We start from the raw sequence: 13,061 nt of genomic DNA on the forward strand, positions 1-13,061 counted from the left end.
TCTTGGACACGTGGAAGAGGCCTAAACTGGGAAGGGAACCTGAGAGGCCCTTTGAAGGTAAGTACTATTTTGTGGTTTTTCTTGGACACGTGGAAGAGGCCTAAGCCTGGGGAAGGGAACCTGAGAGGCCCATTGAAGGTAAGTACTATTTTGTGGTTTTCTTGGACACGTGGAAGAGGCCTAAGCCTGGGAAGGGAACCTGAGAGGCCCATTGAAGGTAAGTACTATTTTGTGGTGGTTTTTCTTGGACACGTGGAAGAGGCCTAAGCCTGGGGAAGGGAACCTGAGAGGCCCATTGAAGGTAAGTACTATTTTGTGGTTTTCTTGGACACGTGGAAGAGGCCTAAGCCTGGGAAGGGAACCTGAGTGGCCCATTGAAGGTAAGTACTATTTTGTGGTGGTTTTTCTTAGACACGTGGAAGAGGCCTAAGCCTGGGGAAGGGAACCTGAGAGGCCCTTTGAAGGTAAGTACTATTTTGTGTTTTTATTGAACACTTGGAAGAGGCCTAATCTTGGGAAGGGAACCTGAGAGGCCCTTTGAAGGTAAGTACTATTTTGTGGTGGTTTTTCTTGGACACGTGGAAGAGGCCTAAGCTTGGGAAGGGAAACTGAGAGGCCCTTTGAAGGTAAGTACTATTTTTGTGTTTTTATTGAACACTTGGAAGAGGCCTAAGCTTGGGAAGGGAACCTGAGAGGCCCTTTGAAGGTAAGTACTATTTTGTGGTGTTTTTTCTTGGACACGTGGAAGAGGCCTAAGCTGGGGAAGGGAACCTGAGAGGCCCTTTGAAGGTAAGTACTATTTTGTGGTGGTTTTTCTTGGACACGTGGAAGAGGCCTAAGCTGGGAAGGGAACCTGAGAGGCCCTTTGAAGGTAAGTGCTATTTTTGTGTTTTTATTGAACACTTGGAAGAGGCCTAAGCTTGGGAACGGAACCTGAGAGGCCCTTTGAAGGTAAGTACTATTTTGTGGTTTTATTGAACACTTGGAAGAGGCCTAAGCTTGGGAAGGGAACCTGAGAGGCCCATTGAAGGTAAGTACTATTTTGTGGTTTTCTTGGACACTTGGAAGAGGCCTAAGCTTGGGAAGGGAACCTGAGAGGCCCTTTGAAGGTAAGTACTATTTTGTGGTTTTCTTGGACACGTGGAAGAGGCCTAAGCCTGGGGAAGGGAACCTGAGAGGCCCTTTGAAGGTAAGTACTATTTTGTGGTTTTCTTGGACACTTGGAAGAGGCCTAAGCCTAGGGAAGGGAACCTGAGAGGCCCTTTGAAGGTAAGTACTATTTTGTGGTTTTCTTGAACACTTGGAAGAGGCCTAAGCTTGGGAAGGGAACCTGAGAGGCCCATTGAAGGTAAGTACTATGTTGTGGTTTTCTTGGACACGTGGAAGAGGCCTAAGCTTGGGAAGGGAACCTGAGAGGCCCATTGAAGGTAAGTACTATTTTGTGGTTTTCTTGGACACTTGGAAGAGGCCTAAGCTTGGGAAGGGAACCTGAGAGGCCCATTGAAGGTAAGTACTATTTTGTGGTGGTTTTTCTTGGACACTTGGAAGAGGCCTAAGCTTGGGAAGGGAACCTGAGAGGCCCATTGAAGGTAAGTACTATTTTGTGGTGGTTTTTCTTGGACACGTGGAAGAGGCCTAAGCTTGGGAAGGGAACCTGAGAGGCCCATTGAAGGTAAGTACTATTTTGTGGTTTTCTTGGACACTTGGAAGAGGCCTAAGCTTGGGAAGGGAACCTGAGAGGCCCATTGAAGGTAAGTACTATTTTTGTGTTTTTCCTGGACATGTGGAAGAGGCCTAAGCCTGGGGAAGGGAACCTAAGAGGCACATTGAAGGTAAGTACTATTTTGTGGTGGTTTTTCTTGGACACGTGGAAGAGGCCTAAGCTGGGGAAGGGAACCTGAGAGGCCCATTGAAGGTAAGTACTATTTTGTGGTGGTTTTTCTTGGACACGTGGAAGAGGCCTAAGCTGGGGAAGGGAACCTGAGAGGCCCATTGAAGGTAAGTACTATTTTGTGGTGGTTTTTCTTGGACACGTGGAAGAGGCCTAAGCTTGGGAAGGGAACCTGAGAGGCCCTTTGAAGGTAAGTACTATTTTGTGGTTTTCTTGGACACGTGGAAGAGGCCTAAGCCTGGGAAGGGAACCTGAGAGGCCCATTGAAGGTAAGTACTATTTTGTGGTTTTCTTGGACAGGTGGAAGAGGCCTAAGCCTGGGGAAGGGAACCTGAGTTGCCCTTTGAAGGTAAGTACTATTTTGTGGTTTTCTTGGACACGTGGAAGAGGCCTAAGCTTGGGAAGGGGACCTGAGAGGCCCTTTGAAGGTAAGTACTATTTTGTATTTTTATTGAACACTTGGAAGAGGCCTAAGCTTGGGAAGGGAACCTGAGAGGCCCTTTGAAGGTAAGTACTATTTTTGTGTTTTTATTGAACATGTGGAAGAGGCCTAAGCTTGGGAAGGGAACCTGAGAGGCCCTTTGAAGGTAAGTACTATTTTGTGGTGGTTTTTCTTGGATACGTGGAAGAGGCCTAAGCTGGGAAGGGAACCTGAGAGGCCCATTGAAGGTAAGTACTATTTTGTGGTGGTTTTTCTTGGACACGTGGAAGAGGCCTAAGCTTGGGAAGGGAACCTGAGAGGCCCATTGAAGGTAAGTACTATTTTGTGGTTTTCTTGGACACTTGGAAGAGGCCTAAGCTTGGGAAGGGAACCTGAGAGGCCCATTGAACGTAAGTACTATTTTTGTGTTTTTCTTGGACACGTGGAAGAGGCCTAAGCCTGGGGAAGGGAAGCTGAGAGACCCATTGAAGGTAAGTACTATTTTGTGGTGGTTTTTCTTGGACACGTGGAAGAGGCCTAAGCTGGGGAAGGGAACCTGAGAGGCCCATTGGAGGTAAGTACTATGTTGTGGTTTTCTTAGACACTTGGAAGAGGCCTAAACTTGGGAAGGGAACCTGAGAGGTCCTTTGAAGGTAAGTACTATTTTGTGGTTTTCTTGGACACGTCGAAGAGGCCTAAGCCTGGGGAAGGGAACCTGAGAGGCCCTTTGAAGGTAAGTACTATTTTGTGGTTTTCTTGGACACTTGGAAGAGGCCTAAGCCTGGGGAAGGGAACCTGAAAGGCCCTTTGAAGGTAAGTACCATTTTGTGGTTTTCCTGAACACTTGGAAGAGGCCTAAGCTTGGGAAGGGAACCTGAGAGGCCCATTGAAGGTAAGTACTATTTTGTGGTTTTCTTGGACACTTGGAAGAGGCCTAAGCTTGGGAAGTGAACCTGAGAGGCCCTTTGAAGGTAAGTACTATTTTGTGGTTTTCTTGGACACGTGGAAGAGCCTAAGCTTGGGAAGGGAACCTGAGAGGCCCATTGAAGGTAAGTACTATTTTGTGGTTTTCTTGGACACTTGGAAGAGGCCTAAGCTTGGGAAGGGAACCTGAGAGGCCCATTGAAGGTAAGTACTATTTTGTGGTGGTTTTTCTTGGACACTTGGAAGAGGCCTAAGCTTGGGAAGGGAACCTGAGAGGCCCATTGAAGGTAAGTACTATTTTGTGGTGGTTTTTCTTGGACACGTGGAAGAGGCCTAAGCTTGGGAAGGGAACCTGAGAGGCCCATTGAAGATAAGTACTATTTTGTGGTTTTCTTGGACACTTGGAAGAGGCCTAAGCTTGGGAAGGGAACCTGAGAGGCCCATTGAAGGTAAGTACTATTTTTGTGTTTTTCTTGGACACGTGGAAGAGGCCTAAGCCTGGGGAAGGGAACCTGAGAGGGCCATTGAAGGTAAGTACTATTTTGTGGTGGTTTTTCTTGGACACGTGGAAGAGGCCTAAGCTGGGGAAGGGAACCTGAGAGGCCCATTGAAGGTAAGTACAATTTGTGGTGGTTTTTCTTGGACACGTTGAAGAGGCCTAAGCTGGGGAAGGGAACCTGAGAGGCCCATTGAAGGTAAGTACTATTTTGTGGTGGTTTTTCTTGGACACGTGGAAGAGGCCTAAGCTTGGGAAGGGAACCTGAGAGGCCCTTTGAAGATAAGTACTATTTTGTGGTTTTCTTGGACACGTGGAAGAGGCCTAAGCTTGGGAAGGGAACCTGAGAGGCCCTTTGAAGGTAAGTACTATTTTGTGTTTTTATTGAACACTTGGAAGAGGCCTAAGATTGGGAAGGGAACCTGAGAGGCCCTTTGAAGGTAAGTACTATTTTTGTGTTTTTATTGAACACTTGGAAGAGGCCTAAGCTTGGGAAGGGAACCTGAGAGGCCCTTTGAAGGTAAGTACTATTTTGTGGTGGTTTTTCTTGGACACGTGGAAGAGGACTAAGCTGGGGAAGGGAACCTGAGAGGCCCTTTGAAGCTAAGTACTATTTTGTGGTGGTTTTTCTTGGACACGTGGAAGAGGCCTAAGCTGGGAAGGGAACCTGAGAGGCCCTTTGAAGGTAAGTACTATTTTGTGGTGGTTTTTCTTGGACACGTGGAAGAGGCCTAAGCTGGGGAAGGGAATCTGATAGGCCCATTGAACGTAAGTACTATTTTGTGGTGGTTTTTCTTGGACACGTGGAAGAGGCCTAAGCTTGGGAAGGGAACCTGAGAGGCCCTTTGAAGGTAAGTACTATTTTTGTGTTTTTATTGAACACTTGGAAGAGGCCTAAGCTTGGGAAGGGAACCTGAGAGGCCCTTTGAAGGTAAGTACTATTTTGTGGTGGTTTTTCTTGGACACGTGGAAGAGGCCTAAGCTGGGGAAGGGAACCTGAGAGGCCCTTTGAAGGTAAGTACTATTTTGTGGTGGTTTTTCTTGGACACGTGGAAGAGGCCTAAGCTGGGAAGGGAACCTGAGAGGCCCTTTGAAGGTAAGTACTATTTTGTGGTGGTTTTTCTTGGACACGTGGAAGAGGCCTAAGCCTGGGAAGGGAACCTGAGAGGCCCTTTGAAGGTAAGTACTACTTTTGTGTTTTTATTGAACACTTGGAAGAGGCCTAAGCTTGGGAAGGGAACCTGAGAGGCCCTTTGAAGGTAAGTACTATTTTGTGGTGGTTTTTCTTGGACACGTGGAAGAGGCCTAAGCTGGGGAAGGGAACCTGAGAGGCCCTTTGAAGGTAAGTACTATTTTGTGGTGGTTTCTCTTGGACACTTGGAAGAGGCCTAAGCTGGGAAGGGAACCTGAGAGGCCCTTTGAAGATAAGTACTATTTTGGGGTGGTTTTTCTTGGACACGTGGAAGAGGCCTAAGCCTGGGGAAGGGAACCTGAGAGGCCCTTTGAAGGTAAGTACTATTTTTGTGTTTTTATTGAACACTTGGAAGAGGCCTAAGCTTGGGAAGGGAACCTGAGAGGCCCTTTGAAGGTAAGTACTATTTTGTGGTGGTTTTTCTTGGACACGTGGAAGAGGCCTAAGCTGGGAAGGGAACCTGAGAGGCCCTTTGAAGGTAAGTACTATTTTGTGGTTTTCTTGGACATGTGGAAGAGGCCTAAGCCTGGGGAAGGGAACCTGAGAGGCCCATTGACGGTAAGTACTATTTTGTGGTTTTCTTGGACACGTGGAAGAGGCCTAAGCCTGGGAAGGGAACCTGAGAGGCCCATTGAAGGTAAGTACTATTTTGTGGTTTTCTTGGACACGTGGAAGAGGCCTAAGCCTGGGAAGGGAACCTGAGAGGCCCATTGAAGGTAAGTACTATTTTGTGGTGGTTTTTCTTGGACACGTGGAAGAGGCCTAAGCCTGTGGAAGGGAACCTGAGAGGCCCTTTGAAGGTAAGTACTATTTTGTGTTTTTATTGAACACTTGGAAGAGGCCTAAGCTTGGGAATGGAACCTGAGAGGCCCTTTGAAGGTAAGTACTATTTTGTGGTGGTTTTTCTTGGAAACGTGGAAGAGGCCTAAGCCTGGGAAGGGAACCTGAGAGGCCCTTTGAAGGTAAGTACTATTTTTGTGTTTTTATTGAACACTTGGAAGAGGCCTCAGCTTGGGAAGGGAACCTGAGAGGCCCTTTGAAGGTAAGTACTATTTTGTGGTTTTCTTGGACACGTGGAAGAGGCCTAAGCCTGGGGAAGGGAACCTGAGAGGCCCTTTGAAGGTAAGTACTATTTTGTGGTTTTCTTGGACACTTGGAAGAGGCCTAAGCCTGGGGAAGGGAACCTGAGAGGCCCTTTGAAGGTAAGTACTATTTTGTGGTTTTCTTGAACACTTGGAAGAGGCCTAAGCTTGGGAAGGGAACTTGAGAGGCCCATTGAAGGTAAGTACTATTTTGTGGTTTTCTTGGACACTTGAAAGAGGCCTAAGCTTGGGAAGGGAACCTGAGAGGCCCTTTGAAGGTAAGTACTATTTTGTGGTTTTCTTGGACACGTGGAAGAGGCCTAAGCTTGGGAAGGGAACCTGAGAGGCCAATTGAAGGTAAGTACTATTTTGTGGTTTTCTTGGACACTTGGAAGAGGCCTAAGCTTGGGAAGGGAACCTGAGAGGCCCATTGAAGGTAAGTACTATTTTGTGGTGGTTTTTCTTGGACACTTGGAAGAGGCCTAAGCTTGGGAAGGGAACCTGAGAGGCCCATTGAAGGTAAGTACTATTTTGTGGTGGTTTTTCTTGGACACGTGGAAGAGGCCTAAGCTTGGGAAGGGAACCTGAGAGGCCCATTGAAGGTAAGTACTATTTTGTGGTTTTCTTGGACACTTGGAAGAGGCCTAAGCTTGGGAAGGGAACCTGAGAGGCCCATTGAAGGTAAGTACTATTTTTGTGTTTTTCTTGGACATGTGGAAGAGGCCTAAGCCTGGGGAAGGGAACCTAAGAGGCCCATTTAAGGTAAGTACTATTTTGTGGTGGTTTTTCTTGGACAGGTGGAAGAGGCCTAAGCTGGGGAAGGGAACCTGAGAGGCCCATTGAAGGTAAGTACTATTTCGTGGTGGTTTTTCTTGGACACGTGGAAGAGGCCTAAGCTGGGGAAGGGAACCTGAGAGGCCCATTGAAGATAAGTACTATTTTGTGGTTTTCTTGGACACGTGGAAGAGGCCTAAGCCTGGGGAAGGGAACCTGAGAGGCCCTTTGAAGGTAAGTACTATTTTGTGGTGGTTTTTCTTGGACACGTGGAAGAGGCCTAAGCTGGGGAAGGGAACCTGAGAGGCCCTTTGAAGGTAAGTACTATTTTGTGGTGGTTTTTCTTGGACACGTGGAAGAGGCCTAAGCTGGGAAGGGAACCTGAGAGGCCCTTTGAAGATAAGTACTATTTTGTGGTGCTTTTTCTTGGACACGTGGAAGAGGCCTAAGCCTGGGAAGGGAACCTGAGAGGCCCTTTGAAGGTAAGTACTATTTTTGTGTTTTTATTGAACACTTGGAAGAGGCCTAAGCTTGGGAAGGGAACCTGAGAGGCCCTTTGAAGGTAAGTACTATTTTGTGGTGGTTTTTCTTGGACACGTGGAAGAAGCCTAAGCTGGGAAGGGAACCTGAGAGGCCCTTTGAAGGTAAGTACTATTTTGTGGTGGTTTTTCTTGGACACGTGGAAGAGGCCTAAGCTTGGGAAGGGAACCTGAGAGGCCCTTTGAAGGTAAGTACTATTTTGTGGTGGTTTTTCTTGGACACGTGGAAGAGGCCTAAGCTGGGAAGGGAACCTGAGAGGCCCTTTGAAGGTAAGTACTATTTTGTGGTTTTCTTGGACACGTGGAAGAGGCCTAAGCCTGGGGAAGGGAACCTGAGAGGCCCATTGAAGGTAAGTACTATTTTGTGGTTTTCTTGGACACGTGGAAGAGGCCTAAGCCTGGGAAGGGAACCTGAGAGGCCCATTGAAGGTAAGTACTATTTTGTGGTGGTTTTTCTTGGACACGTGGAAGAGGCCTAAGCCTGGGGAAGGGAACCTGAGAGGCCCATTGAAGGTAAGTACTATTTTGTGGTTTTCTTGGACACGTGGAAGAGGCCTAAGCCTGGGAAGGGAACCTGAGAGGCCCATTGAAGGTAAGTACTATTTTGTGGTGGTTTTTCTTAGACACGTGGAAGAGGCCTAAGCCTGGGGAAGGGAACCTGAGAGGCCCTTTGAAGGTAAGTACTATTTTGTGTTTTTATTGAACACGTGGAAGAGGCCTAAGCTTGGGAAGGGAACCTGAGAGGCCCTTTGAAGGTAAGTACTATTTTGTGGTGGTTTTTCTTGGACACGTGGAAGAGGCCTAAGCTGGGAAGGGAACCTGAGAGGCCCTTTGAAGGTAAGTACTATTTTGTGGTGGTTTTTCTTGGACACGTGGAAGAGGCCTAAGCTGGGAAGGGAACCTGAGAGGCCCTTTGAAGGTAAGTACTATTTTGTGGTTTTCTTGGACACGTGGAAGAGGCCTAAGCCTGGGGAAGGGAACCTGAGAGGCCCATTGAAGGTAAGTACTATTTTGTGGTTTTCTTGGACACGTGGAAGAGGCCTAAGCCTGGGAAGGGAACCTGAGAGGCCCATTGAAGGTAAGTACTATTTTGTGGTGGTTTTTCTTGGACACGTGGAAGAGGCCTAAGCCTGGGGAAGGGAACCTGAGAGGCCCATTGAAGGTAAGTACTATTTTGTGGTTTTCTTGGACACGTGGAAGAGGCCTAAGCCTGGGAAGGGAACCTGAGAGGCCCATTGAAGGTAAGTACTATTTTGTGGTGGTTTTTCTTAGACACGTGGAAGAGGCCTAAGCCTGGGGAAGGGAACCTGAGAGGCCCTTTGAAGGTAAGTACTATTTTGTGTTTTTATTGAACACTTGGAAGAGGCCTAATCTTGGGAAGGGAACCTGAGAGGCCCTTTGAAGGTAAGTACTATTTTGTGGTGGTTTTTCTTGGACACGTGGAAGAGGCCTAAGCTTGGGAAGGGAAACTGAGAGGCCCTTTGAAGGTAAGTACTATTTTTGTGTTTTTATTGAACACTTGGAAGAGGCCTAAGCTTGGGAAGGGAACCTGAGAGGCCCTTTGAAGGTAAGTACTATTTTGTGGTGTTTTTTCTTGGACACGTGGAAGAGGCCTAAGCTGGGGAAGGGAACCTGAGAGGCCCTTTGAAGGTAAGTACTATTTTGTGGTGGTTTTTCTTGGACACGTGGAAGAGGCCTAAGCTGGGAAGGGAACCTGAGAGGCCCTTTGAAGGTAAGTGCTATTTTTGTGTTTTTATTGAACACTTGGAAGAGGCCTAAGCTTGGGAACGGAACCTGAGAGGCCCTTTGAAGGTAAGTACTATTTTGTGGTTTTATTGAACACTTGGAAGAGGCCTAAGCTTGGGAAGGGAACCTGAGAGGCCCATTGAAGGTAAGTACTATTTTGTGGTTTTCTTGGACACTTGGAAGAGGCCTAATCTTGGGAAGGGAACCTGAGAGGCCCTTTGAAGGTAAGTACTATTTTGTGGTTTTCTTGGACACGTGGAAGAGGCCTAAGCCTGGGGAAGGGAACCTGAGAGGCCCTTTGAAGGTAAGTACTATTTTGTGGTTTTATTGAACACTTGGAAGAGGCCTAAGCTTGGGAAGGGAACCTGAGAGGCCCATTGAAGGTAAGTACTATTTTGTGGTTTTCTTGGACACGTGGAAGAGGCCTAAGCTTGGGAAGGGAACCTGAGAGGCCCTTTGAAGGTAAGTACTATTTTGTGGTGGTTTTTCTTGGACACGTGGAAGAGGCCTAAGCTGGGAAGGGAACCTGAGAGGCCCTTTGAAGGTAAGTACTATTTTGTGGTGGTTTTTCTTGGACACGTGGAAGAGGCCTAAGCTGGGAAGGGAACCTGAGAGGCCCTTTGAAGGTAAGTACTATTTTGTGGTTTTCTTGGACACGTGGAAGAGGCCTAAGCCTGGGGAAGGGAACCTGAGAGGCCCATTGAAGGTAAGTACTATTTTGTGGTTTTCTTGGACACGTGGAAGAGGCCTAAGCCTGGGAAGGGAACCTGAGAGGCCCATTGAAGGTAAGTACTATTTTGTGGTGGTTTTTCTTGGACACGTGGAAGAGGCCTAAGCCTGGGGAAGGGAACCTGAGAGGCCCATTGAAGGTAAGTACTATTTTGTGGTTTTCTTGGACACGTGGAAGAGGCCTAAGCCTGGGAAGGGAACCTGAGAGGCCCATTGAAGGTAAGTACTATTTTGTGGTGGTTTTTCTTAGACACGTGGAAGAGGCCTAAGCCTGGGGAAGGGAACCTGAGAGGCCCTTTGAAGGTAAGTACTATTTTGTGTTTTTATTGAACACTTGGAAGAGGCCTAATCTTGGGAAGGGAACCTGAGAGGCCCTTTGAAGGTAAGTACTATTTTGTGGTGGTTTTTCTTGGACACGTGGAAGAGGCCTAAGCTTGGGAAGGGAAACTGAGAGGCCCTTTGAAGGTAAGTACTATTTTTGTGTTTTTATTGAACACTTGGAAGAGGCCTAAGCTTGGGAAGGGAACCTGAGAGGCCCTTTGAAGGTAAGTACTATTTTGTGGTGTTTTTTCTTGGACACGTGGAAGAGGCCTAAGCTGGGGAAGGGAACCTGAGAGGCCCTTTGAAGGTAAGTACTATTTTGTGGTGGTTTTTCTTGGACACGTGGAAGAGGCCTAAGCTGGGAAGGGAACCTGAGAGGCCCTTTGAAGGTAAGTGCTATTTTTGTGTTTTTATTGAACACTTGGAAGAGGCCTAAGCTTGGGAACGGAACCTGAGAGGCCCTTTGAAGGTAAGTACTATTTTGTGGTTTTATTGAACACTTGGAAGAGGCCTAAGCTTGGGAAGGGAACCTGAGAGGCCCATTGAAGGTAAGTACTATTTTGTGGTTTTCTTGGACACTTGGAAGAGGCCTAAGCTTGGGAAGGGAACCTGAGAGGCCCTTTGAAGGTAAGTACTATTTTGTGGTTTTCTTGGACACGTGGAAGAGGCCTAAGCCTGGGGAAGGGAACCTGAGAGGCCCTTTGAAGGTAAGTACTATTTTGTGGTTTTCTTGGACACTTGGAAGAGGCCTAAGCCTAGGGAAGGGAACCTGAGAGGCCCTTTGAAGGTAAGTACTATTTTGTGGTTTTCTTGAACACTTGGAAGAGGCCTAAGCTTGGGAAGGGAACCTGAGAGGCCCATTGAAGGTAAGTACTATGTTGTGGTTTTCTTGGACACTTGGAAGAGGCCTAAGCCTAGGGAAGGGAACCTGAGAGGCCCTTTGAAGGTAAGTACTATTTTGTGGTTTTCTTGGACACGTGGAAGAGGCCTAAGCTTGGGAAGGGAACCTGAGAGGCCCATTGAAGGTAAGTACTATTTTGTGGTTTTCTTGGACACTTGGAAGAGGCCTAAGCTTGGGAAGGGAACCTGAGAGGCCCATTGAAGGTAAGTACTATTTTGTGGTGGTTTTTCTTGGACACTTGGAAGAGGCCTAAGCTTGGGAAGGGAACCTGAGAGGCCCATTGAAGGTAAGTACTATTTTGTGGTGGTTTTTCTTGGACACGTGGAAGAGGCCTAAGCTTGGGAAGGGAACCTGAGAGGCCCATTGAAGGTAAGTACTATTTTGTGGTTTTCTTGGACACTTGGAAGAGGCCTAAGCTTGGGAAGGGAACCTGAGAGGCCCATTGAAGGTAAGTACTATTTTTGTGTTTTTCCTGGACATGTGGAAGAGGCCTAAGCCTGGGGAAGGGAACCTAAGAGGCCCATTGAAGGTAAGTACTATTTTGTGGTGGTTTTTCTTGGACACGTGGAAGAGGCCTAAGCTGGGGAAGGGAACCTGAGAGGCCCATTGAAGGTAAGTACTATTTTGTGGTGGTTTTTCTTGGACACGTGGAAGAGGCCTAAGCTGGGGAAGGGAACCTGAGAGGCCCATTGAAGGTAAGTACTATTTTGTGGTGGTTTTTCTTGGACACGTGGAAGAGGCCTAAGCTGGGGAAGGGAACCTGAGAGGCCCTTTGAAGGTAAGTACTATTTTGTGGTTTTCTTGGACACGTGGAAGAGGCCTAAGCCTGGGAAGGGAACCTGAGAGGCCCATTGAAGGTAAGTACTATTTTGTGGTTTTCTTGGACAGGTGGAAGAGGCCTAAGCCTGGGGAAGGGAACCTGAGTTGCCCTTTGAAGGTAAGTACTATTTTGTGGTTTTCTTGGACACGTGGAAGAGGCTTAAGCTTGGGAAGGGGACCTGAGAGGCCCTTTGAAGGTAAGTACTATTTTGTATTTTTATTGAACACTTGGAAGAGGCCTAAGCTTGGGAAGGGAACCTGAGAGGCCCTTTGAAGGTAAGTACTATTTTTGTGTTTTTATTGAACATGTGGAAGAGGCCTAAGCTTGGGAAGGGAACCTGAGAGGCCCTTTGAAGGTAAGTACTATTTTGTGGTGGTTTTTCTTGGACACGTGGAAGAGGCCTAAGCTGGGGAAGGGAACCTGAGAGGCCCTTTGAAGGTAAGTACTATTTTGTGGTGGTTTTTCTTGGACACGTGGAAGAGGCCTAAGCTGGGAAGGGAACCTGAGAGGCCCATTGAAGGTAAGTACTATTTTGTGGTGGTTTTTCTTGGACATGTGGAAGAGGCCTAAGCTTGGGAAGGGAACCTGAGAGGCCCATTGAAGGTAAGTACTATTTTGTGGTTTTCTTGGACACTTGGAAGAGGCCTAAGCTTGGGAAGGGAACCTGAGAGGCCCATTGAACGTAAGTACTATTTTTGTGTTTTTCTTGGACACGTGGAAGAGGCCTAAGCCTGGGGAAGGGAAGCTGAGAGACCCATTGAAGGTAAGTACTATTTTGTGGTGGTTTTTCTTGGACACGTGGAAGAGGCCTAAGCTGGGGAAGGGAACCTGAGAGGCCCATTGAAGGTAAGTACTATTTTGTGGTGGTTTTTCTTGGACACGTGGAAGAGGCCTAAGCTGGGGAAGGGAACCTGAGAGGCCCATTGAAGGTAAGTACTATTTTGTGGTGGTTTTTCTTGGACACGTGGAAGAGGCCTAAGTTTGGGAAGGGAACCTGAGAGGCCCTTTGAAGGTAAGTACTATTTTGTGGTTTTCTTGGACACGTGGAAGAGGCCTAAGCCTGGGAAGGGAACCTGAGAGGCCCATTGAAGGTAAGTACTATTTTGTGGTTTTCTTGGACACTTGGAAGAGGCCTAAGCCTGGGGAAGGGAACCTGAGAGGCCCTTTGAAGGTAAGTACTATTTTGTGGTTTTCCTGGACACGTGGAAGAGGCCTAAGCTTGGGA

The sequence above is a fragment of the Ambystoma mexicanum genome, chromosome 6p (assembly GCF_040938575.1).
Source record: "Ambystoma mexicanum isolate Mex_15411 chromosome 6p, UKY_AmexF1_1, whole genome shotgun sequence".
NCBI classification, from domain to species: Eukaryota; Metazoa; Chordata; class Amphibia; order Caudata; family Ambystomatidae; genus Ambystoma; species Ambystoma mexicanum.